Source organism: Amblyomma mixtum, chromosome 6 (assembly GCF_055824585.1).
Source record: "Amblyomma mixtum isolate Tamu chromosome 6, ASM5582458v1, whole genome shotgun sequence".
Taxonomy (NCBI): domain Eukaryota; kingdom Metazoa; phylum Arthropoda; class Arachnida; order Ixodida; family Ixodidae; genus Amblyomma; species Amblyomma mixtum.
The window spans coordinates 89,253,013-89,276,370 of NC_143017.1; the positions used below are offsets into that span (position 1 = coordinate 89,253,013).

At 52.1% G+C, this 23,358-nt stretch overlaps 1 long non-coding RNA gene across 2 annotated transcripts in view; it reads left to right on the plus strand.

Moving 5' to 3' along the window:
* LOC149339626 (uncharacterized) overlaps positions 1-22,542 on the plus strand; it is a 125,715-nt gene extending 103,173 nt beyond the window's left edge. For both annotated transcript variants that reach the window (XR_016283544.1, XR_016283543.1), the window contains one exon: positions 22,420-22,542. This is a non-coding gene — a long non-coding RNA (uncharacterized LOC149339626). The remainder of the gene's footprint in view (positions 1-22,419) is intronic.
* Positions 22,543-23,358: the final 816 nt, after the last annotated feature.

Genomic DNA, 23,358 nt, shown 5'->3' on the forward strand with positions numbered 1-23,358 from the left:
CTCATTAAATATGCAGCCAATGTTCATCATAAAGCGGCCGCTTATCTTGGAGCAACGACTACAAGCAACTCGTGTTTTGAAACGTGCTATAAGGAGCAAATCCGGCGCCATCGCCTTCGCATGACTCTATACGGTTTACTTTCTTCAATGCAATGCCCCTGAGGTCCACAGTGCAATATGCGTGGTATGCGCATGCAGTCTTCCCAGGTGCAGACTCCCCCGATGTTCATTCGTTTGCAAAATACCGTTTTTGTTTTCTTGCGTTACCTGCCTGCGTGGTTTAGCTTATTCTGGCAGCACAGAGACGAGGAGAACGGGGGGGGGGAGCAAGCAGAATGGCGAAAATTACGGGATATGTGCCAGCGTGCCCGGTTCGGTTTATTCGTCGTCCCGTCGGGTCGCGGCGCGGCGCGGCGCAGCGCGTCTGTGTTTGACTTCTGCGAAGCGACGTCGTTATGACGACCCACTCATATAGAAACGAGTCGATACGGAAAAAAATCGATCTTCAAGTGTGCGTGTGTGTGTGCTCTATAGTGCAGAAAACTTGGCTGCGTCGCCTCGCCCTCGATGCATAGCCGCACCTTCTTCGATTATTTGCCGCGTTGTTGGGGGACCGCTATAAAACTGAGCGGGAGCTACGCTTGACCGCTTCCTGCTTACGTTGTGAACGATTTGAACGATCGCCCGCCCCACTCGTCGCTGGAGCTCGCCGCTTCGCCCTCTCCCCGTCGTTTCGTGCGCCCTGCAGAGTTTTTGAATGCGCCTATCTCCCGCGTCGCCACTCTGTGCTACAACTGTAAGCAGCGGTAAGGTTTTCATTTTTGTGTTTTGAAGGTGGTGGTCAGGATAGCCTCGTCTACCCGCAGTGCGTATTGTTTTTTAGAGAATTTATCGCAAGTTTAGCAGCTTTAAAATCATTGCAACGGTATTCGTTTTGTGTTAGTGTGAAATTTCACCAAATGGTTGGAAACACCTACACCGTACATTCTCGTGTAGGCCAGAAATTAACTACGAATAGGTTGGTCGTCTTGTTACCCGTAGGTGTTGCCCGTGATGGTGTTATCCGCGGTTGTGTTATCCGTGGTTGTGTTACCCGTCGTCGAAAAGCGCTTAGCTACTAAATATTTTTATATAGCCGGTGAACACGCTTCTGCTGTCATTTACACAAAGTTGCTCTACAGTATTGCACCCAGTTAGAGATATCTGATTGATTTGTATTCCTTGTGTGTATTCAAGCCAATATGGTTGCAGCAATCAGTCTTGCCGCGAAACAAAAAACCTGATATGAGGCATCAGGCGGATATCTATCGAGGAAATATCACTTTAAATTGCTTTAATACGTCAAATTTAAGGTGAAGTCGGTAATAATTAGGCGTTCCTTCAAGAGTGAATCATAATTAGCGTCATCTTACATTCATTCACTTTGACATTCGCCCTTTCCCTGTGCGCTGACAGTCGTGAGAGCAGGAGGGACGATAGTTAAACCAGGCACTGTTATTGGCTATTCACGGGCCAGTCATAAACCACAAAGATGGAACACGTTGGGGCGTTGGCCAATTGCGAACAGACCTCACGCACGTTTTGTTGATCTGGCTCATATGATTAGAGAGATTTAGAATACGATTTTCGTACGCCGGATTTCTGGAAGCCAACTGCGCACGCGCGGTAGCAGATGCGCGCTCACATACGTCTCCTGCTGCGATAAATCTCTCCATTGCTGACGTCCACTATGTGGACGTGTTCCTTTTGGGACACGTATGAACTTCAGGGGCAAACCTGTTGCTAGCAGAGCGGCTTGTCCTCGGCCTCTACACATACACATCCCTTATACGGCATTGACTTGTCCAGGAGGCCCAGCAAATCGCCTGTCGGGAGTCGTTAGCCAAAAGCGTGGACATATAGTTAATTGTTGACCTACTTCCACCAGACGTGAAGTGCCCGAAAAGTTGGCGAACTCGTCCCACGGTTTTCTAGCCTCTCTCTCCCCCTCCGTCTCCTTTCTTTTTGAATTTTTCTTTTTTTGTTCGCTCTTTCGGCAACGGCACGCGAGCAGATGGTCTCCGAGGCTGACTTCGCCGTACAGAAGGCGCACAAAACAACAACAACAAAAAACAAGCATACTAGGGTCCCGGCAACGCTCGCGGTTCACGGACAGCCTTCGCGAAGCGCCAGTGCATGCGACGAGAGAAGAATTGCGTCCTCGACCAGCGGCGTCGTCGCATGAAGACGAGGCCGGGATCGAAGCGGGCGGCGCGCTCGCGCGAGGCATTCTTGACTCTCGGGCGGCAGCAGCAAGCTCGCTTCATTATGCAATCTCGTGCGAGAGGAAAGCGCCGTTGGACGTGAGGCGTAATGGAATCGATTAATCACGCCGTGTTGCACTCCGTGGACCGTTCTCTCCGACCCCCCCCCCCCCCCTCATCCAACACGTGTCCGGACGCCGCCGCTATGTCGGGCGTCGCGCGAGCCCGCGGCCACTGACGCAAGGTTGATTTTTTTAAAGCGTCGTGGAGGTCCCTCAGGCGCCTCTGGCTTGTCTTCCTGCTTGTCTACCCGTGCGTGCGCGGTGGGTCACCGACGCTTTACCCCCTGCAAGATGCGTCCGGCGATGAGGTCTCCTCGGGCATCATCCGCGACCTTCGAGGGTTCTTTCTGTACTGCCCTGGGGGTCTCTATGGCCTGCCCGCGTGCAGAGTGCCGCCTTTTGGCGGAATCGAGCGACGGCCGAAGCGTGGAATTTGGGACGCGCCGAAGTCCGGTCCTCCCAAGGCTCGATCCGCGCTTAAACCTTGACAAACGCGTCAAGCTGTATTTGCTGCTCGAGGGTGAGTTCGAAACGCCTGCTTTAGGAAATGTGTTCGTTGTGACGTAATGCTGTGTGACCGAACCGGTCGAATATCGGACGCTGCGTACACGTTTTAGGGGAGAAGGTTGTGCTTGGTCTCGAAATGCATCGTGCATCGCCATGCATGGTGCCATGCTAAACTATAAGTAAGTGTACGCGTGTCACAAATGTAAGCGAATTTTAGCTGGCATAGAATTTTATTCTAACGCATCCTCGACTGGTGATCGCTGGTGAGTTTTATAGGTGGACATTCCTTCAGTTCCTTACTCGCAGTGAACGTTTAGACTGCGTCTCCGTTTCAAAGGCATGCAAAGGCACAAACGCAGCGAACAGCTGACGTCGACCAGGAGTTCTGGAAGTTTAAGCGTGCGTTGTAGTTAAAAAGAAAAGAAACTTTGTGGACGTGCAGTTGTCATCAGAGAAACACGCCTTTGCGAGCAGCGAAAAAGGCATCTAGAGAGCGCCCCACGCAACAAATGAGACTTGGTAAACAAAACAAAGTATTAATTCGTACGGGATGCTAGGGTGGGTCTACGGCCGTGGTGTCTCTTTCACAGCTGGTCCATTGTGCAACTTACCCTGCTTACACGCTAAACCGTGAGAAGAACACAATCAAGACCCGCGCAGACTGTGTAATAGAAGCTCGAGCAGACCACCGAGTTGGTGGCTAATCGCAACCCGTGCCTTGTTATTGGTTAACCTCCCTGTTTTTGTTTTTTTCCTTTTCCTTCTTTCGATCTCCATATCCTTTGTCGAGTGCGCGTCGGCGAGTGATCCGGCGCCAGTTGCGTTTCCCACAATGAACAATAGCCTGCCCGTGTTGTGCACCGAGAGGCGCGAACTGTGTTGCCCAACTTCCCTTCCGCCTGCCTCGCAGGTGATTGCCTAATGCCTCGCAGGTCCACTTGTTAGTCGATTCAGCCGCTGCGTGGTTTACCGAGCGTTGCGAAGTTGTCCACGTTTCGCAAACATCGTTGCCGCGCCGCCTGTTGTAGTCTGTTCGGCAAAAAAAAAAAAAAAATAAACTCGTACAAGTATGCGCGAAACCGAAGGTCGTAACCTCTAACAAGTAAAAAGGAAAAAAAGAGAGCAGCGAAAACAACAAATTGTAGGAATGGACGGTAGGAATGTAGGAATGAGTTTATAGGGGTTTAACGTCCCGAAGCGACTCAGGCTATGAGGGACGCCGTAGTGAAGGGTTTTGGAAATTTCAACCACCTGGGGACCTTTAACGTGCACTGACATCGCACAATACACGGGTCTCTACAATTTCGCCTCCATCGAAATTCCACCGCCACGGCTGGGATCGAACCCGCGTCTTTCGGGTCAACAGCCGAGCACCATGACCACTGAGCCACCGCGGCATGCTAGTATAGAGACGATGGAAGAATTGAATCCCACTGCAGTAAGCGGGGATGTGTTAGTCGTATTCAAAACTAACTTGAAAAGTGCTCCACGAATAATTAGGCAGCGAATTCTTTGCGAAAGGAGAGAGCTGTGTACTGAAGTGTGAGTGACGCTTACATGCTTTGCGAAGCGGAGTGGTATAGTACAGCCGGTAACAAAGGTTTACGGGACGCGTGTGCTCGCGGTCAAATTGATCCCACTGCTGCCTCCTGATGCAGTCGCCTGTTATTAAAGGGCCTGTGCCCACCCCAGCGCAGCAGACACTCTCTACCTCTCTTTGAGCGAGCCTCCTCTCCTTCCATTCCCTCCTCGAAATTCTTCTCTCCCGCTCCTCGTCGAGTAGGCTCGGCAAGGCAAAATCACCCCTTCCTTCTCCGGTGTAAGCCGGAGGCGTGGTGTCTGTGGAGTGCGTCACAGGGCGACGTCATGGCCCCGCCTTCAATAGAATTCTTTTCTTGGTTTTTGCATTTTCTCCGCACACTGAACGATCGAGAGGCGCGATCGGCTCGACCACCTAGACTTGTTAGCGAGTGCATCCTTTCATACATCTGTTTGTCATTCCTAGTTAACGAGCCACCTTTTCATTTTCTTTTAGGCCTCCCCACCGTTTCACGAGCGGAGGGGCGGAAGTCGGTTGTGTTCGAAACACACGGCGAAGCGCGGACCCGGCAACCGCCCGTTTGCTTTTCTCCATGCGTGTTTGTGTTCTGTGTGTTTGTGTCTTTTCTCCGCTCCAAAGCATATGTCATTCATTGGAGTCAAGGCGTACGCAAGATGCACGAAAGATAAGCGGTGTGTGTGCGGAGCGGTCAAGTAGGCGAGCGAGGGAAAGGCTCTGCTGCACTACTAATTAAAACCTTGTTTTGGGGGGCTCGCATAGAAGAAAAGAAACTGAGAAGGGAGCGCGCACGCAGAGCGTCTCGTGACGGGATCACGGCGAGGGGGGGGGGGAGGGGGGGGGGGGGCGAACCAACTCCCTTAGTTTTACTGTTTTTTTTACTTTTTATGGCTAGGGTTCAAGGCTGTCGCCGCACGCTCCCTCCGCAGATTTTTTTTTTTTGTTCCTTCATGCGGGTTTGTAGGCATGAGCCAGAACAGAAGGCGCTGCGGAAAGCCTTGTGCAGACGACGCGACGCCAAGGCTACGCCCAACCTTCTCCCGTCAGTCAGAACGATGCACCTGATGCATCGCCTTTAGCGAAAGTAGCCCCCCTTGACGTCAGCGGGGTGCAGAGTAGTGGGCCGGGCCCGTTTTTGAAGGAAGGAAAGAACGAACGGGCTTTGATTTGAATTTTCGCAGCTTTTCGGGGCGCGCATGGCTCTAGTATTTTGCAGAGGTTATCTTCGATGCCTCATCTATGCAGTGGGCTTGTTTTTCAAAAATGTCCGGACCCTGGGCAGTGGCCCTTTAAGTCGAGCGAATGGAGCATGCACGTCTCCACATGCCCGCAGGTATATCAGGCCATTGACCTGCGTAACGGCGCGTCATTTTTTTTTTTTTTTCGCATGCTGCCATCCCGTGAACTTTTGCTGCCGACTGCACGTAAGCGCGAAGCCTAACGTCCATTTCACAGAACCGTATTCGCGTTGACGTGCGTGAGGCAACTACATTACAAACATAAGCGAAAGAAGGCACCTAAGGAAATCCTTGCGGGGTTACACGCCTACGGGCCAATTTTTCATAAACTATTTTCATTGAATACTTTATGATAAGTAGCTTGTTCTGCGTCCGCGCTTTTGTTAATTTTGTTTGCCGAGTGCCTTTCTCTCTTTCGCTTCTGGAGTCTTTGGTGAGAAGAAATGCTGCTATTGGGATGGTGCGTAAATGTTTTGCCATTAATTTCGCGGCTGGGACGTTACTGGCAAGTTCGGCGCCTTTCTAATCGTTCCGAAACCCGCCTCTTCCTTTCTGAGGCCTCGCCGTCTCAGTGCCACCCACTCGTCCAGCCTGCGTGGAAATCGCTCTCCTAATTGGACGCGATGGCGCCCGCGACGTCATTAGAACTGAGGTGATAGGTCGGGCCTATTAGATGTCGATAATATGCCAGCAACGTAATTCCAAACCGTTCATTACGCTGTAATTTTGGATGTGTTACAACCGCCGTGGCACGCGCATCGCAGTTGTCGCTTCGTGGACGAAGGCCAACAGGTTTGTTCTGTCATGCTCAGCTCATACCAAGCTGAAAAAAAAGAAAAACCGCGAACGAGCAGCCGTATTACATTTACAAAGTAACGATTCTCCGTCCTTGTGACAGCTTCACCTTCCTGTGTTGGTCCCAATGATTTCAACGTATGCAAACAAAGTAGCCAGCTTGGTGCTTATCCATACTTTATTTCCAGTGATCTGCTTGAATGCTGGAGTCCACAGCCAAAACAACTTGACGGATTTCCTTACAAGCACAGCACTTTATGTTATCCTATCCGTTACCCTGTTACCCTGAATCTGCCGCTTATCTTTGCGCATGTCTATGTAACCGTTCGCCGCAAGGATATGCTCAACATTTATTTCTATTCTTTAGACAGCAGGTTTCTCTCTTAAAACGGACTATGCCTTCTAACTTCCGATGCGGGACGGGAAAACAGCTGTACGGAAATCTCCACCGTCAAAGGTATAAATCACATAAAATACAGACGAGAAATTTGGAACAGGTTCAGCCTTCGTAATGGACTCTATGCGTAACGTTATATACATACCCAGATCGTCGCTCAATTTTCACTTTATCTCGTATACAGCAACGCGAAGTGGTTATGTTTCCTCGTCACATCGTTGTTATGTTTCCCAGGCAGGCATCCATTGAGTTCTACTGAACGCTCTTATGAGCCCCTTTTAGTTCGTCGTTTCCTTTTTTCCCGCCTAATCAAATATTACGCGGTCTTCCCCACCTTCTTCACGCGTTTATAGTAAGTATACACTGTCGCTACATTTACTGCAGTCACCTCCTATCCATTCCACTCTGGCGATATGTCCGGTGCGTCCCACTGATGCTACAGCCGGCTTGTTTTCAACCCGAAACGCTTGCCCCCCCCCCCCCCCCCCCCCCCCCCCCACCTCTTTCTCCGCCCACCTCCCTTGCGCTCCCGGCATCCAAGATAGCAACGAGGAAGGACGCGCGTCCGGGCAGGCGGACGCGCATACCTGGAGCGCGCGTGCTCATTTCCGAAGCTCCTCGGCGGCGGCGCTCCAATGACGATGCGCTCGCAGATAAGCCGCTGCAGCCGGCGCCGCGTACGCGTAGCGTATCTTCTTTTTATTTCGTTTAATGCTCATCTTCGTTTTGTTCTTTGTTCTGGGGCCGTTCGCAGAAGCGTATAGCAGACGCACCGCGTCAGATGAGCCGCCGAGGAGCCGCGAAGTCAGCGCGCCTGGTTGCACGATGCCCGCAAGCTACGTATACGTCCCCGCCCCCTTGATTCACGCTACGGCAGCCGCCTGGCCTGGCCTGGCCGTGCCAGGCCGGACCGTGAGCGCATGCGCAGACGCGCGAGACCCTCGGGTTTCATCCGCTCGCACCACGCACGCACCCGCGGGCGCGCTGCTTTGGGGGTGATAAATCGTCGCCGATGCAAAGCGGCGGACACCATTACGTCCTAATACTATCATCCCCCCCCCCCCCCCCCACTCCCCACCCGCGCGCCTTATATTCGCAAGAGCTTCTCTGTTATGTGCGGCTCTCGGCTCCTGGCGAATCCTTCCTTGCCCCCGGTTTTGCCGTGACAGGTTCCGCGGGCATGCGCAGTTGCTCAGTTGGGTTCGCTAATTTTATTAATGCAGTGGGGCAGAAGAAGAGAAGAAAATTAGCAGAAACATGCCGCTGTCCTACATTGGGAGTGCGCCTTATTAATCTTCACCAGGCAGCAAGTTCTTTTATCTTTCTCCATACTTTTGCGTCTCTGTGGCCCGGAAGGCCCGGTAGCTCTCAGCAGCGAGGGCGCTGCAATTTGAGCCCCAGCGACGATCACGTTACGTATAGGGTGGTTACCGTAATGAGGCACAAGAGGTCGTGAGTGGCGCTTAGCCACAGTAATTGGCCGTTCACATGAGCGAGTCGGAACAGTAACTGAGAGCAGAACAGATTTGAGGTACTACGTCTACTGCACTTCCATGCGCAGTTTTGAAGTCTCGAAGCACTGTGCCTGAGCATTTTCTCGAACGCATGCACGTGCATTTAGGGACTGCGCACAGTGCGCTCCGTCACACTTAACGCAGCGTGCTCTGCTGTTTACAAGACGCTGAGTAAAAAAATATGGTAATAATAATAATAATAATAATAATAATAATAATATAAAATAAAAATATTTGTAAATATTGGGCCGCGACCAAGTAACATTACTTGATAAGTCGGTAAAGGTGTTAGATGTTTCTCAACTCAAAGGATCCTCTCTATCACTGTTTTCTGAAACATTATTTCATGGTGTAGACACTGTTCACATTCACAGTGCTTATTACATAGCATGCGTGGAATCATGGATGCTTTTAAGGGCAGCACAACTGAATCACGTGAATCGAGTTCAGCCTAATCACGACAACGCATTCCTATCACGCTCACAGCGCCAGGCCGACCGGGGAACCAGGGAGGGGGGGGGGGGGGGGTATATGGTGCGTAGTAGCATTCGCGAGTGGCCAAGAAATCTCGCCATTGTGCTGTGACGACGTATATACACAGCGTGCACCGAGCTATTCGCCAGTCACCGCGCCTGGACCTGAGTATCGTCTGTTTTGCCCCGAAGCGAGACGACTTGTGTCGTTCTTGCAACACTATAGCGCCAACGTCGCGATGTGTCTATTCTCTGCGACGAATTCACGAGAGTGTTGTAGCTTATTTAAACTCGTGAGCATCAAATAATTTGCCGTCTTCTCGCGTTCTTGTTGTCGGCAAGACAGCCGCGGCAGGACAAAGAGGATATTGAGGTTTGTGCTCGGGAGAACGGCGGACCTAGAGCCGGATACAACTTAAGTGTGCAGCGAATCTCCGCCCATGTTCATGACTGTCACACAGAATGCCTCCGCGACAAGAATATAGTCCGCTGTTAAAAGTTTGCTTGTTACCTGATCAACAAGTAAATTACAAGGCGAAATCGCTAGCTGTAGAATTTTGATGCCCCTGGCTTTTTTGATACAGACAAAGATTAAAAAGCTAGTTTCATTTGCTGTGGTTGCTCAGCGGAGTAATACAGGACCCGGCGGGTCATGGCCCATTGTTACCAACTGCTTGTTTTTTTTTTTTGTTTTTTTTTTTTCAATTTGTGCCCTACTATAGGATTATGACAACAGCAGACCTAGGCGCAGCACAGCAGGAGGCAGTGTTGGGAGTACTGTGCAGCAGACATAGATTCAGGGCAATACACCAGGTTCAGGATAACAGCACACCTATATAGACTCAGGAGCTCAGCAGACGCAGGCCATTCCGACCGCGCTCATCAGGTCGGCTGTAAGACGACGACCCCCGAGACCGGTGGCTGGCGGCGAGCAGCAAAGCGGCCGCATGCAGAGACGGGAGACGGGCGATGCGCGCTTGGCTACAAACTACAGCAGCAACGGTGGGGCGAAGAGAGAACTCCCGCCGCCGCCGCCAAAGACCGTTGCGCTCAAAAGACGAATTGCCGATGGGAGACAAATGGGGAACTGCGGTCGGCGCCATTAATTAACGTCTCGCGGGGACCGCTCCCATTGCGAAGACGCGGGGGGAGGAGGGGGGACGAAATGGAGGAGGCCGACCCGAAGCACCGGCGCGCTCCGCAGACTCGGCCCAGTTGCGAACTGCGCTGCAGGAAGTCGTGCTGAGTTGCGATGCGCTTGCGTGGAGCGCGGCTGTGCACTCGGTATCGACCGAGTTTTTGCGCGGGGCTTGGCTTGGCTTTGTTACTGCGAGACACGTGTCGTCTCGTATGCTTATATATATGCGAGGGTGGGACCGAAGGTACCTCGGCACTATAGCGATCGACTTAAATGGCTGGCAGGCGTCCGCGGTGATTCGCATTTATTTCGTGGGACACGTTGTTTCAGCGTTCATAGGCGTGGTTAGGCAGTCTGGTGGGGTATTTGACTCGCCCTATGCACTGGCTCATTCGCAACGTCCGTACAAAATTGAAAAATCAGAGTAGCACGAACTAGTTGCAGAATGCAAAACACTCTCTGCGGAATGAATACCCTTTGCAAGGTACAGCTGAACCTTGAGGGAATCATGAATAAATACAAAATAAAAAACGCCGTCGGATCCATTCTGGCTGTTTTCTTCTTTTACTTTCTTTTCAGAACACGTTTTGGTCGCATTGCTAAGCAGTCGGTACCTCTCGCTGGTCAAGGTGCATAGTAATTCGCGCAAAAATCAGTTGGATTTTTTTCTTTTTTTGCGGAATAAAGCGGTAATCATTCTCGTTGATGAGCAATATACATACCTCAAGATGGAAATTCCTGACAGCAGCTAGACAACTAAGAAATAAACCTTTACTGTTTTATTTCTCTGCCACGGGAACGAAAGCACAGAAGACCTCAATAATAAGAACACGCTGCGTTTGCATATTTATCGTCAAGAACAGTCAAATCTCCAGTGGACCTGTTCACGTGGCTCACAGAACGAATTGCAAGGACTGAAAGGTTACTAATTCTTCTCGCCGTCTATCTAAGCGTTCGTTTCTTTACGACGGAGCGTTTTCGTCATTTTCTCGCTAATACACGCGCAGACCGCGACAAACAAACAATGTTAGCTTTGCGTTGTGAACGCATACAGCGGCTGTCACAGTCAAACGTGAGAGAGCGTCGAAAACCGCGCTAACGCCGAGGCAGCTAAGTTTTGAGAGCAAAGCACTGACGAAAACGGTTATTCCAGCCCGGAGGCGAGTCACTTCTGCTTCCTTACATCGCAACGCAGGGCAGTTGCAACAACAACAAAAAATACCCGGCTCTGCGCGAACATGATGAAACGCAAAAAATGAGGAGAAAGAAATTACATCAACGAAGATACTCATCTACAGTGTGTGTGTGTCCGCGCCAAGCGCGTTCCGTTTCTCAAGTTCAGTAAATAGGGGATATTCAAAATTCCGCAAGTGCGCTTTCCCGCATAACAATCTTACCCGAAACAAGATGGCTGACCATGCGTTTCCAGCTGAAACAAAGCCAGAAAGACTAGTTTTTTGTTTGATTCTTCCAAAATACGTTTCTTACATTCTATCCACACCTTTAGCGCCTGTCCTCTAGTCCACGTAGTTTCATTATAGCGAAGTCGGGCATCTGGTTTTTGGCAACATAGTTATGTGGGAAAGCGCACTTGCGGAATTTTGAATATCCCTATTCTTCTCTTCGACTGAGCCATCCAGCTCTCAGCACGCGCGCTATGCCAGACAATTAGGTTTCCGTACGCCCTTGGAGAGGGTGCAAAGCATATATGTACTCTTCCGCCTATAAATGGCGGACACGACGACTGTATACGACCGCCGGTAAAGGAATGGAGGTGCACGGAGGAGACCGCGCGAGGCGCGAAGCAGTGATTAATACCCCCAATTAGCGCATTTTGCTGCGGTGCAAAAGCGCTACACCCCTCACGCGGCGGCACGGAGCGGCCAAGAGAGACAAATGCTCCCGGTCGGGCCCGCTTTCTTTCGGGTGCCGGCGTTTAATAATAGCACCGCGGCGGTCCCATTTCCGACTCCCGGCGCGCCGAGCGCGTGGCCGATGTCGCGGAGAGCGACACCCGTTTTTCTGGTCGCGCACCCCTTACGCGCAGCGCCCGGTGCCAAGAAATGTTCGCAGACGACAACGACTACACTGCGCATGCGCGATGACGTCAGCACTTTCGCTGGAACTGCCTCTTGTGGCCAGGGGTCGCATTTAGCCGCTCTATGACTAAAGCCCCACCTCGATGGACACTTCCGAGGCGTACGGGCGGAGCGCCTACGCGCACGGGCGTACGCTGGAGCCTGTCTGCGCATGCGCGAGGCGCGACGCGCAAGCAGGCGCGAGCGGGGCGCAGATATCTGTGCATGTCAGATATCGGCGCCTGCGCACGGGCGCCAGCGCGCGTCGGAAGCGGGGTCCGGTTGACAACAATTGGAGGACCGCGGGGCTCTCGAGGACTCTTTTCTTCATAGCTTCGTGTTCCCCGAACTTTTCTTCGTGGTTTAATTCGTCCTTTCAGCGCCCCCCAAACATCTTTTGTTCACTGCTTGACATTCTTTCAGTCGGCTCGGGAGGGGGAGCGAGCCAGCACCAGGAGCATGGAGGTGAATGCCACTTTTCGATGCCCGTCGCGGCGCGTGCTGGGCGCGCAGGCGCTTCGCGTGTACGCCTGGGAAGTGTCCATCGAGGTGGGGCTTTAAGATTTTCGTTCGACACTTACTTAGCCCGCGTACGGTCAGCCTTCACAGAGCCTAGCACACTTGATGTCCCTTGACCAATTGACTGTTGTAAAAGTTCCTTGTGCCAGTAGGCGCGAGACCGTTTATAGACGCTGAAATCCGTCCGTGTGTAAGCGGTATGTTTATATTCCGCTCTCTCTCCTTCTCATCTTTTCGTCCTCCTGTCCCTTTCCTCCCAATATGGGGCAGTCAGCTGGGCATGCGCTTTTTTTTTTCATTTCCGTCCATTTCCTTTCTCTTCGTTCTCTCTCTTCCCCTGTTTTCTGAAGCTATATATACGCTCGTAACGGCCAGGTTACAAGCGCCTCTTCCAATAAACGCCAATTCGCGAAACCCTGTTGGAGAACAAGAATTATTATAGTATGACGTCGCTTCTTAAAAAACGAAGCTTTACCTGTTTTGATATTTATTTTATTGGAGGGAGGTCTGGGTGTTGTCAGCTTGCTTGTCGTGTATGACACTCATACAGTATAGGACCGACGGCAATATTTGTCCTCAGTGTATACAGTATAATGAACAACAAGGAAAGTTTAACGTACAAAACCTCTAAGTTTCTAGCGCTACGTGACGAGAGGGATGAAAAAATTGCAAAATTGATTTCTGAACAAAGGAAAAGGCGCAGTACCTGTCTCACATATCTCGGTGGACACATGAACCGCGCCGTAAGGATGCAACAAAGGAGGGAGCGAGAGAAGAAAGGAAGAGGTGCGGTAGTGGAAGGCTCCAGATTAACTTCGGCTACCTGGGGATCTTTAACGTGCATTGACATCGCACAGTACACGGGCACCTTTTGCGTTTCACCTCCATCGAAACGGGGCCCCCGCGGCCAGGTTCGAACCCGGGAGCTCCGAGTCAGTAGCCGAGCGCCTAACCATTGAACCACCGAGGCAGGTATGTCGATCGCTTGTGAGCGGTTTTCTGATAAAACTTTGATGCGCTTTCCGGACTGTGCTATTGCACCCTGCATGAACAGTATCATGCTGCTGAGCCTTTCAGAGCCACTTCCGACGCAAACGTCATCGACGAACGTGTTCCGCCGCCGTCTTTCCCACAGGCACCGAGCTAAGCACTCGCCCCAACGCGAAGCGCACATTCATCAGGCGCGGCCGAGCGACAATGTTCGAAGCGAGAGGGAACGAAAAAGGCCGACCCTCTCACTCGTGCGCTCTTCCCGCAGCGGACGCCCTCTCCTCTCGCGACTCTCTCAGTTCCACTCAAGCGACGGCTTAACTGCACTCCAATGGAAATCTAATGGCGCCATTATCAGGCCCGTCTGGTGCGCGAAGTACTAAAGGGGCTACCCCAGGAATTGCGGGGCAAGGTCGTCTCGGCGGCTTATAGTATGTACACACTTGCCTCGTAGAGGCCGCACGGGGAAGCCCTCCGCAAGTCGAGGCGACGGCCTGTGTGGAGAGTCATCTGGAAAGAGCGCGCTATTACGACCCCCCCACCCGTCATAACCACGCATCTTATACACTCGCGGTTTCTCACACAACCGCTCGCCGACTTACGTCGTCCACGAAGACGGCGCACGTGTGTACAGTATGTGAATACGTGCGTAAACATTCGCACCGCCGAAAGGGGGATGGGGTATAGCCCTAACATTGCCCAAGCTTTGCCCGCGCCCTCTCGCGAACGCGCGTAATAGTGCGTGTATCCATATCGGGGAGGGAGAGTTGGCGCGTAGCAAAGCACCGAGCGGGGGCGCGCACACATGCACGCACACACTCGTAATAAACCGAACCGGGCGGGCGGTCGGCGTGCTTCTGGCGCGGCTTAAACGGTCGCTATTTATAACTCTCGAGAACCGCGGCTACATACTCTCCTCTTCGGCGGCGTTAACAGTTCCGCGGCAACCGCGGAGACCGACCGACCGCGCGACCGCTTGCTGCCGCTATGCTATACACACGCAGTGGAAGAAGAGTGAAAAAGAGCTCTCCCTTCCGGCCGCGCTCCCGCGCGGCTGGGCCATTTGTATGAAAAATCGCCGTCGTTTTGTCGCTCTCTTTCTCGCCTCATTCTTTCTCCCCCTCTGGAGTGCGATTTATTTCTCTCGCCAGTGCCTCCCTTACCCTTTTTCCTTCCTCGGCAGCTATATCATCTCAGTGTAATGTGTGTAACCTTCTCTTTCCCACTGCGTCTTCACCCCACCCCTCTCCTCTAGCCAGCCCTCCCCATTCTTGATGGTGGAATCATTCTTCTCTGAAAAAAAGAGCGCGACTAATTTCTTTTACTACGTTACTCCGACCGCGATAAGCGATGCCAGCGGTCGGCAGCCGCTGTGATCCGGCTCCCCTCGCCGTTGCAGCGAGCGGAACGCAGTTCCTGCGGCCGCTGACGGTGTGTATCTATAGAGTATGGGGAACGCGGTAGGAGAGAGACTTCGGAAGAAGAAAGAAATGATTCAGCTCTTTCGCTTTCGCTTGACTATTAATTTCTCCTTTTTTATGTTGCTCCCTTGCAACGTGGCTTTCTCTTTCCGGTGTCAGTATTTGCTCGGCTCGAAGGTGGGCCTTGCAAATTAAGCCGTGTTAATTGTTTTTGCCGGTACTAGATTTGAGGACGTTGACGTGATGGTAAGAAACACGGAACTTTGAGGCCAGTGGGAGGTGCCTTCGTCTTGCAGTGGACATCACTAGGGTAATGATGATGGTGGTAATTAGAATGAAGGGGGTCTAATTGCGTTACAGGACGAGCTGAGTATCGGAGAGCCTCTTTGCGAGCTTCAAGGAAGCAGCGATCGCACTCCACTCACATGCAAAACGTGCATGCACTTTGCGACGGATTTCAGAACAACTTCATTTGTCCCCACTTACGATCCACAGCGAAAACTTGTCGAGAGTATAGTTGACGCTGCGGGGAGAAAGATAGCGCGTGCTATGCCGTCGGCGACAAAAGCAACACTCTGAAGATGAAGAGGAAGCATTCATTCGCACATCAATGCCTCGTCGTGACGTGTTTTCAAAAGACGCGCGCGTGCCTCCCAGAGAAGTGTTCTTCCATGCGCCCGCGCAGCCTCGGCGGAGTCCTGGGCGTCGTCGTCTCCGCCGGTGGCACCGGGGAGAGCGCGCGGGCGCGGGGGACGCCGCGACCATAAATTAGAGCCAACGAGCGTTCGCGTTTAACGACGGACGCCGCGCGTGCGTGAAACGTCCTCACGGGCGGCCGCGGACGATTTATGGGCTCGTAATTGTTACTGTGTGCCATAAAAATGCCGGAATAAGATTCCGCCTGACAGCGGAGACACGTGTGGGAAGCGCGGGAAAACGGAACGCGGCTTTCGCCACTGCGCGCGCGAACTCTGCCACCTCCGCGCCGTTGTAGCCGCACGGTTAGAGAGAAGGGTGTAGAGATGCCCGATTGCACTAAACTAAATTCCTCTTTGGTGTAGGTGTCTCTTTTCGAGTGTGCGTTTACGAATACACGCATGTAAACAACTTGTTCTTGGCATACCATCGCTACTCAGCGCACCTGATGTGTCTTGTTATACGGACGTTAAAAAATGTGCTCTTGTATAGCGCTCGCTTATACCCTACTTCCGAGGTCACGGGAGGTTACTTTGTTTGGAATGATTAATTGCAGCTCCAGGCACGTATCCAAGAAGGGGGGCGGGGGGCATCAGTCAAATCAAGCTCACGTGCAAGCTGCCCGCTTTGTGCGGATTTCGGGGAGATAGAAGACTGGTCTTTGTAATGCAGCTTTTCTGGTTGTGTGCAAGACTCGTATTTGTAGATGACAAATAAAAGTTTTCGGCGTTTTATAAACTATAAAGTAGACGACACCATACCTTCGCACGCGGGCAGAATGCCAGCAACTTCTACGGTGCAAACTTAGTACTGGTATATCAATCAAGGCAATACGTGTTAAAGTAAGATCGTCTATAGTCTAACTCTTACATATAGCGGACACGCCTAAGACGAATAAAAAAATAGCTACGCGCTCCTAATGCATCCCGAATTCCCTGGAGATTCTTCGAAAGCTCTCTTCCACAAGAAGGCTGGGGGAACAGGGATCGTGACCTGACAAAAGAAGGTTACTCGGGGGATGCTTTTTTTCGACCCCATGAGCGCGCGCCACCTCGCATGCATGTATGTTCAAGGGGTCGCGAGGGGTTATAACACGTACTCGTCCGTGGCATTTCCCGTTCCGTGCTTGGGTGCAGCGCTCACATACTTGCGCGGTGTCTCTGAATTCAGAGGGAGTGCTTGTTATACATACATAAATCTAGACTCTCACCCGGTCGCTTGTTTTTACTGTGCAGCTTCAGTTCCACCGAGAGACAAGTGCGAACGGGGCGCTGTTTCTTCGGTATGGGGATACCAATGTGTGCGTAGCTCGGGGAGAAGCTCTACAGATGGAGCATTCTGCGCGACCGACCGGGCACTCCCACCCGCCTGAAAGCGTGCGGGAAAGGGTTGGCGCCCTGCGAGCCGTTCCCGTGGCCGCCGTATATACGGCGATAAATCAGGCAATTCATGAAGACAAACGAGCACCGACTCCCGCTTTACAAATGTAGCGAGAAAGGAGAACGCATTGTTGAGCAAGGCGGGGCCGCGGGTCCCGTATGGGACTTGGTGCGTTCCTTTTTTTTTTTTTTTTTCAGCTCTCTTCATGGGTGCGTTTCTGCCTTTACTCTTTTTACGCTACACTTTGAATCTTGCTGTTTGAACGCTATATAGATACGCTATTTCTCTGCATTCTTCGTCTCGACCCAAACGCGGTGTAAAGCGAAACCCAGGGACCATTTAATTTCCACTGGTGTCGCGAGCAAAGCAATCGGATTGCCGGCGAACCCCCCTTTTTTTTTGCCTTTCATTCTTTTTCGTTCTTCCTCGCCGCTCTTCATTCCGGATTCGTACTGAAGTGGTGCGGCGCGCTACTGACTGAAGCATTGCTCCCTCTTATTCACATCATGGCGTCTCCGTGCGCGACTGTAAGAAGAAAAACTCGGCCCTCTGTCTTTATTTTCAGGCGTATATAGGCTTACGCCCCTCGCGCGTTGATGGTCTGTGCACTTTGCTCGTCGACTCGCGAGGCTTGAGCGTCAGAACCGTGCGTCGTTTTCTTTGATTCTTCGGAAATGCCGGGACAACGAGATGAAGCGAATAGCTTGCTGGCTCCTTTGTATGGTTGAACGCGCTTTGAGAAAAGCTGTGGTGCTGATTGTGTTGTTTACGTGCGGCAGTGGTGATATATGCTCCACAGCTCAAACGGTTGGCTAGGACTTCCGGTTTATGTCTTTTTACTAGTGGTCCATGTGTGCTCTTATATGTGCTTCAAGACATTTCCCATATGTATTGCTTTACCTTCTCGAGGGCTTTCTTTTCTGTCATGAGCTACTTTGCATTCCTGTTCTGCACTTCTGTGTGTATTTAACAGAGTTGTGCAACGGTCAGGCCTTCTTAAGTATCACTGGCAATGTTTCTGTGGTTTGAGCTGTCACAGCATCGTCGTCATATTGAGACGTGTGTGCAACACACGGTGGCGAAATATTCCGGACGCCTTAATAATGACTGGCCGAAAACCATGTAATCTTCCTAGGGACTACCCTCGCCCGCGAAACGCGCAGTGAATGCTCCCAATGCCGGTGCCTTGCGGTACGTTTCCAAGTATTCATTCCCCGTCAGCAGTCTGTACGCGGACTGACAGGAAACATTCACTGCGCTCGTTAAACGACATATCCATTTTTGCGACGACTCTTCTTCGTGGCGCAATGTATCTCAGTTAAATCCCGTGCTTATTAAAGGGTACAATGCACATTCCGCTAGTCTTAGGAAGGACGACACCAATATTTGTCAGGGTGTAACTAAGTTGAATGTGCAAGCATGCGCAGCGCGTCATCCCCTTTTACGCTTGCAGGCCTGTAAAGGGTTGTGATAGTGCTCCAGATAACCCCTCCTTGTTTCTCGAATATATGAGGTAAAAACATGCGCCGTGAATCGGATGTAATCTTACTTGCTCCACGGAGAGCATCTCATACCGTTGTGCAGTCACTAATACACGCTACCTAAAATAAAAAGGGAAATCACCACCGCCGTTTCGTGTGCTGTGCTCATACCCCGAGCACCTCCAATGCAGAACTGCGCTCGCTCGCGCACCCAACCGCGCTTCAGCAGAATAGGGCAGGCAGGCAGGCTGGCTGGCACGCCGCTGGGAGCGCGAACGTGATGCCCAGTCAGAAAAACGCGCCTCTTCAGCCGCGGTCTTGCCGCCCACCAGCGGCTCACTCGGCGCGGAAACCAGTTCTCTTGAAAAGGAGGGAGATCGTTCTCTTTTTTTTTTTACTTTCTTGCCTCTCGGTATCCTCCCTTTTTCGACCCCTCCTTCAGCCCCTCCTCTCTCTCTCGCTTTTCGTGCCGCGTACGATCCTAATTTGAGAAAAACAGGAAAGAAGAGAACAAAAAGAAAAGACATCCAGGGTACCATTGGAAAACACCGAAAGGTTGAAGGGGGTAGAGTTGGGTACGGGAAGCGAGGGTGCGGCATAGAGCAACTAAAACAAGCCAAAGAAACCGAACCGGCGACGCACACGCGCGACGGCGGCGGGAAACTGAAAAGCGATATAAAGAAGAAAGCAAAAGGGGAAAAAAAACGTTCAAAAACGGACGACGGCCTCACAAAAGCAAGAACTCCCGAGATCGCCGAGCACGAAACACTGCGAAAAGAAAAGCGAGACGCGGCGAATTCGCGAGCAGCGGCGGCGGCGGCATATACCGAAGGCGGACTGGTTTTGTCTGTCGCTCTCTCTTTCTCTTTTCAACCCCCTCTTTCTCTCATCTTCTTTGCTTCTCTTTGTTTTCTGGGGCATTTTTGGCGCTCTTTGGCGGCGGCGGCGGCGTCAGCTCAGGCGCACCCGTATGTTCCATGAACTCGGCGGCTGCGCAAGTTTCGTTTCGCGATCACGAAAGGGGAGGGCTTTTCTGCTTCCACCCTCCTTTCCTCCTCTTCCACAACCCCAACCCCACACACGCCCCCTTCTCCCAGCTCGCTCACGCACGCACGCGAGCCCGATTCGAGCGCGCAAAAAGAAGCGCGCCCGAGCGTCTCTTCCTCCTTCGCCTCCCCCCCGTCCCCCTGGTACATCTCTGCGCTTTGCCTCCACCCCTGTCCCTTCTATTTCCGCCCACTTTTCGCTTCTGCTCATTCTTTTTTCTCTCCTTTTTGCTGGGCCCTGGCGTTTTCTTTTCTGTTTGGCACGTCGATCGCGTTTTCGCTTTTTATTTCTGCTTCTTCACCCGCTTCGCTGCTGCTGCTGCTGCTGCCGCTTCTTCCCAGCTCTGTTTCCGTCCCTTCTTTTTGTGTGTTCTCTCGCTCTCTCTCCGCCTCCGGCGTTTTCTCCCTCTCTCTCCCCGCACCGTCGCTCGGCCGGTTTCCAAGATGGCGGTCCCATGTCAGCGAAATGATTCATGGCGGCTCCGGCTTTCCCGATAGTCGCCCGTCGACGGCAGACATCCCCTTTTCTTCTTGAGCCCGTCCGGCGCAGGCCCGCTGAACTTCTTTTCTGCCGAACGACACTTTGCGCTGTTTTCCTGGGGGGCGCACTTTGGCTTCCATAATCATCGCCGAGTTTCTCCCATTACATTTTTTTTCTATGCATTTTTTCTTCTCCACAAAGCGAATAATTTTGTGGTTTTTCTCTGTTTGCCGCTTGATTAAGGATGATCTTTGATGCGTGATCAAACTGAATCGTCGCATCGTCGACATGGTGATTTCGCGTTATTTTCTGCTTTGCATTTCGTTGGAAGGCAGCGTTTCCTGTGCTTGCCGGCTTCACGGAGTCTGCAAGCGGGCTATAAAGTTTTTTAGCGCTCCCCTCCAGCTTACGCTCATAGAATTAAGTTTACTTAGCTTCGCCATTAAAAGTATGCGGCACCGGGCTGCATAGAAAACACCCGGTGCGACATATACGCGGCACTGAGCCGAATAAATGCGGCGAAGAGGGGAACTCTGCGTCTCCAATCATAAACGGACAGTTTTTTTTTTTCACGGCGACGATACACATGTTACGACCGCAGCTTTCAGAAACGCAGCATTCAGCCCGAATGTACGAGAGATGGAACGGCTTGGTGGGACGTCCTGTAGTGCGCGAAGGGGGCCTGCAAAGGCAGGCCTGCGATCGGGATGAGAGCCGGGAAGAGATAGCTGGTTCGGCTCTTCGTGTCCTTCCAATCTAGAGCTGTCGACAAGTCGTTCAGTGTCGCGCTCGCGTACTAGTGATGCGAGTCACGTTCGCTAGGAAAGACGCGTTCCTGCCCCTCTCGGCACGGTCCTCCGTGACATTTCCTGGCGGATGGAGGGGCCGCAGACCCCCCTCTCCACCCCAAGTTTTTCCCCCGTCTTCGGGCTTAATGCTTTTGTTGTCATTCTTCTTTTGTTTTTAATGAGATACTGCTCTGTACTGCGCTTTTGCAAAAGCTCTAGTCTTTTTTTTTTCGCCACTATTAACGGAAGTGTTTGGGAGGTAAACGTGTTCAGCGCTGGTGGTCCGCTTATCAGATAAGCGTGGCTGATTAGAGGACGCCTGTCACGGTGCATGCGCCGAAATGGAAGCGGCACAAGGGAGTCTTACGCCCGACATCTCCAGATACCTGTGGTCACGGCAGCTGGCTCATTTATTACTGCCAGCGCGCGATGAGGCGGCTTCGTTGTTTTAGCGCTTCTGCTCGGTGAGGGAAGCTGCTTATGCTCCGAGGCAGCGTGGAAAGAAAGAACGCCTGTGTGCGAAACGTTATCTCGTAAGAGCGCTTTGTCCACGTTGTACGCCATAAATAAGTTCTCTTTAGCAGCTGGAATCAGTGTATCTTAAAAATGTTCGCGCCTGCATGCGAGGAAGCGACGGAAGTTGTCGCAGACAGCCGCAAATCTTATATCCGGTAAATGAGCCAACGTTTGTAAAATCCAGGACGCACCTATTGCATGACGAAGAATGATAATATATGCACAGTGTGAAAATGAAAGTACTTTAGAAAGAGGAGTTTATTTTTCCTCTGTGTGTGTGCGGGTGGAGGAGAAGGGGGGGGGGGGGGGGTGGGGGGGGGGGGGGGTTCTGCCTTTATCGTGCACACAGCATTCTAGTTTCTCAAATAATTTGATCTCTGATCATACAGGCCATTCACATGTCAGTGCATTAGAAGCCTCACGGGCCAAAATGCGTCGTCGGTCATGAAATTCGACCATTCGCTGGAGGCCAGGGGCGTCATCAGAGATGATTATTTCCATTGGCTGGAGTTACGTGACGTCATCAGACCGGAAGCGATGTCACTTCCGTTAAATGCATTAACAGATGCTAATACTATCGCATTGCCAACGCATAATGTTATTCGGTGCCCCTCTGAATTTTGTACTCTTGAATGTTGGAGACGCCGCCGCGGACTGTATTGTTCTCTAAAAGAAAGGCATTACGCCTTACGCCTTAGAAAGGCATTAGGCATTATTTTTAGGCTGCAAAATAAAGTGCGCCGATGGCTCGATTGATTATCGGCGACATATTTATTGTCAACTGTGGTCTGTGCGATCGCTTGTAAAACATACCGAAAATTTTAACCAGTTGGGTGGGAGCAAGCACTAAGAACACAGGCAGTAGAAGGTTGAAAGAGGGGGATAATCCCGTGAGTGAATAGGGACGCGGAGTTAAAACCCAGCAGATTCGAGTTCGTCAGAGCTATAGCGCAAAGGCGACAAAACGAGTCGACACTAGCCCAAGGAAGAAAGACGGAGGTTCATTCGCAGAAAGTGAACTTTACTTCTACCAAGCCTCGCCTCAGCGCGCAACAATGGTTGTGACGGGATCTTTTTTCCCTGTTCTAATCTTTGCAGGCGCCCCACCACCCTGAAAAGCAGCAGCGGGCCAGGATCCGAGCTGCGCGCGACAAGGAGTGGACGACCGGAGACGGCAGCCCAGCCTGGCAGATCAAGTGGACAGAGAAGCGCGCCGTGCCAGGGGAAAAAAAAGGAAAAAATCAGAGTAGAGAGGGGTTCCCCGGGCCCAATTAGAGAAGACAAACTGCCGCGGGCGACTCGGACAAGAAAGCGGGCTCCCCCCCCCCCCCCCCCCCCCCCCCCCCCCCCCGTTCTTCCATCGCCCTGAGTGACGTAGGGCGTTGCCGCGTCCGGCGAGCGGCGGCGTCGGAGGCGCGCTGCTACTGATTGGACTGCGCGTAGAGGACCCGCTGTCTCTTGTCCGCGAGATTCTCCTCCTCCCCTCCTGTTCTTCTTCCCCGCATCCCTACCCCGCCCCTCCCGTTCTATTCAATACGCTTCTTCGGGTCCCTTAATCAAATCGAATCAAAGTCACGAAACGGGGAGGCACGGGGTGTGCGGAGTCGGCTCGGAGGGTGGGGTAGCAGGGTGTGATGCCGAAGAGAAGCGCGTCTTGTGTGCGAGTGCAAGCAAGAAGATGAGTGCTCCTCATCGTCATCACCACCAGCAGCACCGGCAGCAGCCCGGAGCAGCGCAAGTTGAGCTCTAGTGTTCTACATCTACCCTGTAGATCCGAATTTGTTTGCCACAAGACTACAAATTCGGTTCTAGAGAGGTTTGTGTGGTACATACGAAACGTCGCAGCGAAGACATCCGGCCTTTCCTTCGTTTAGTTTATCCCGTGCCTGTCGTGCGTGCGTGTGCGCTGAGGCTCCGTTCGGGCGCCCCTGGCACGATGTCAAAGAATGGGCCGGTGCAGTGTTTTCTTTTACTTCGTTTTATTTCTAGGGAAGAGGAATGGGCGCACTGTGCGAACAGCGGAAATAAACGTACTTT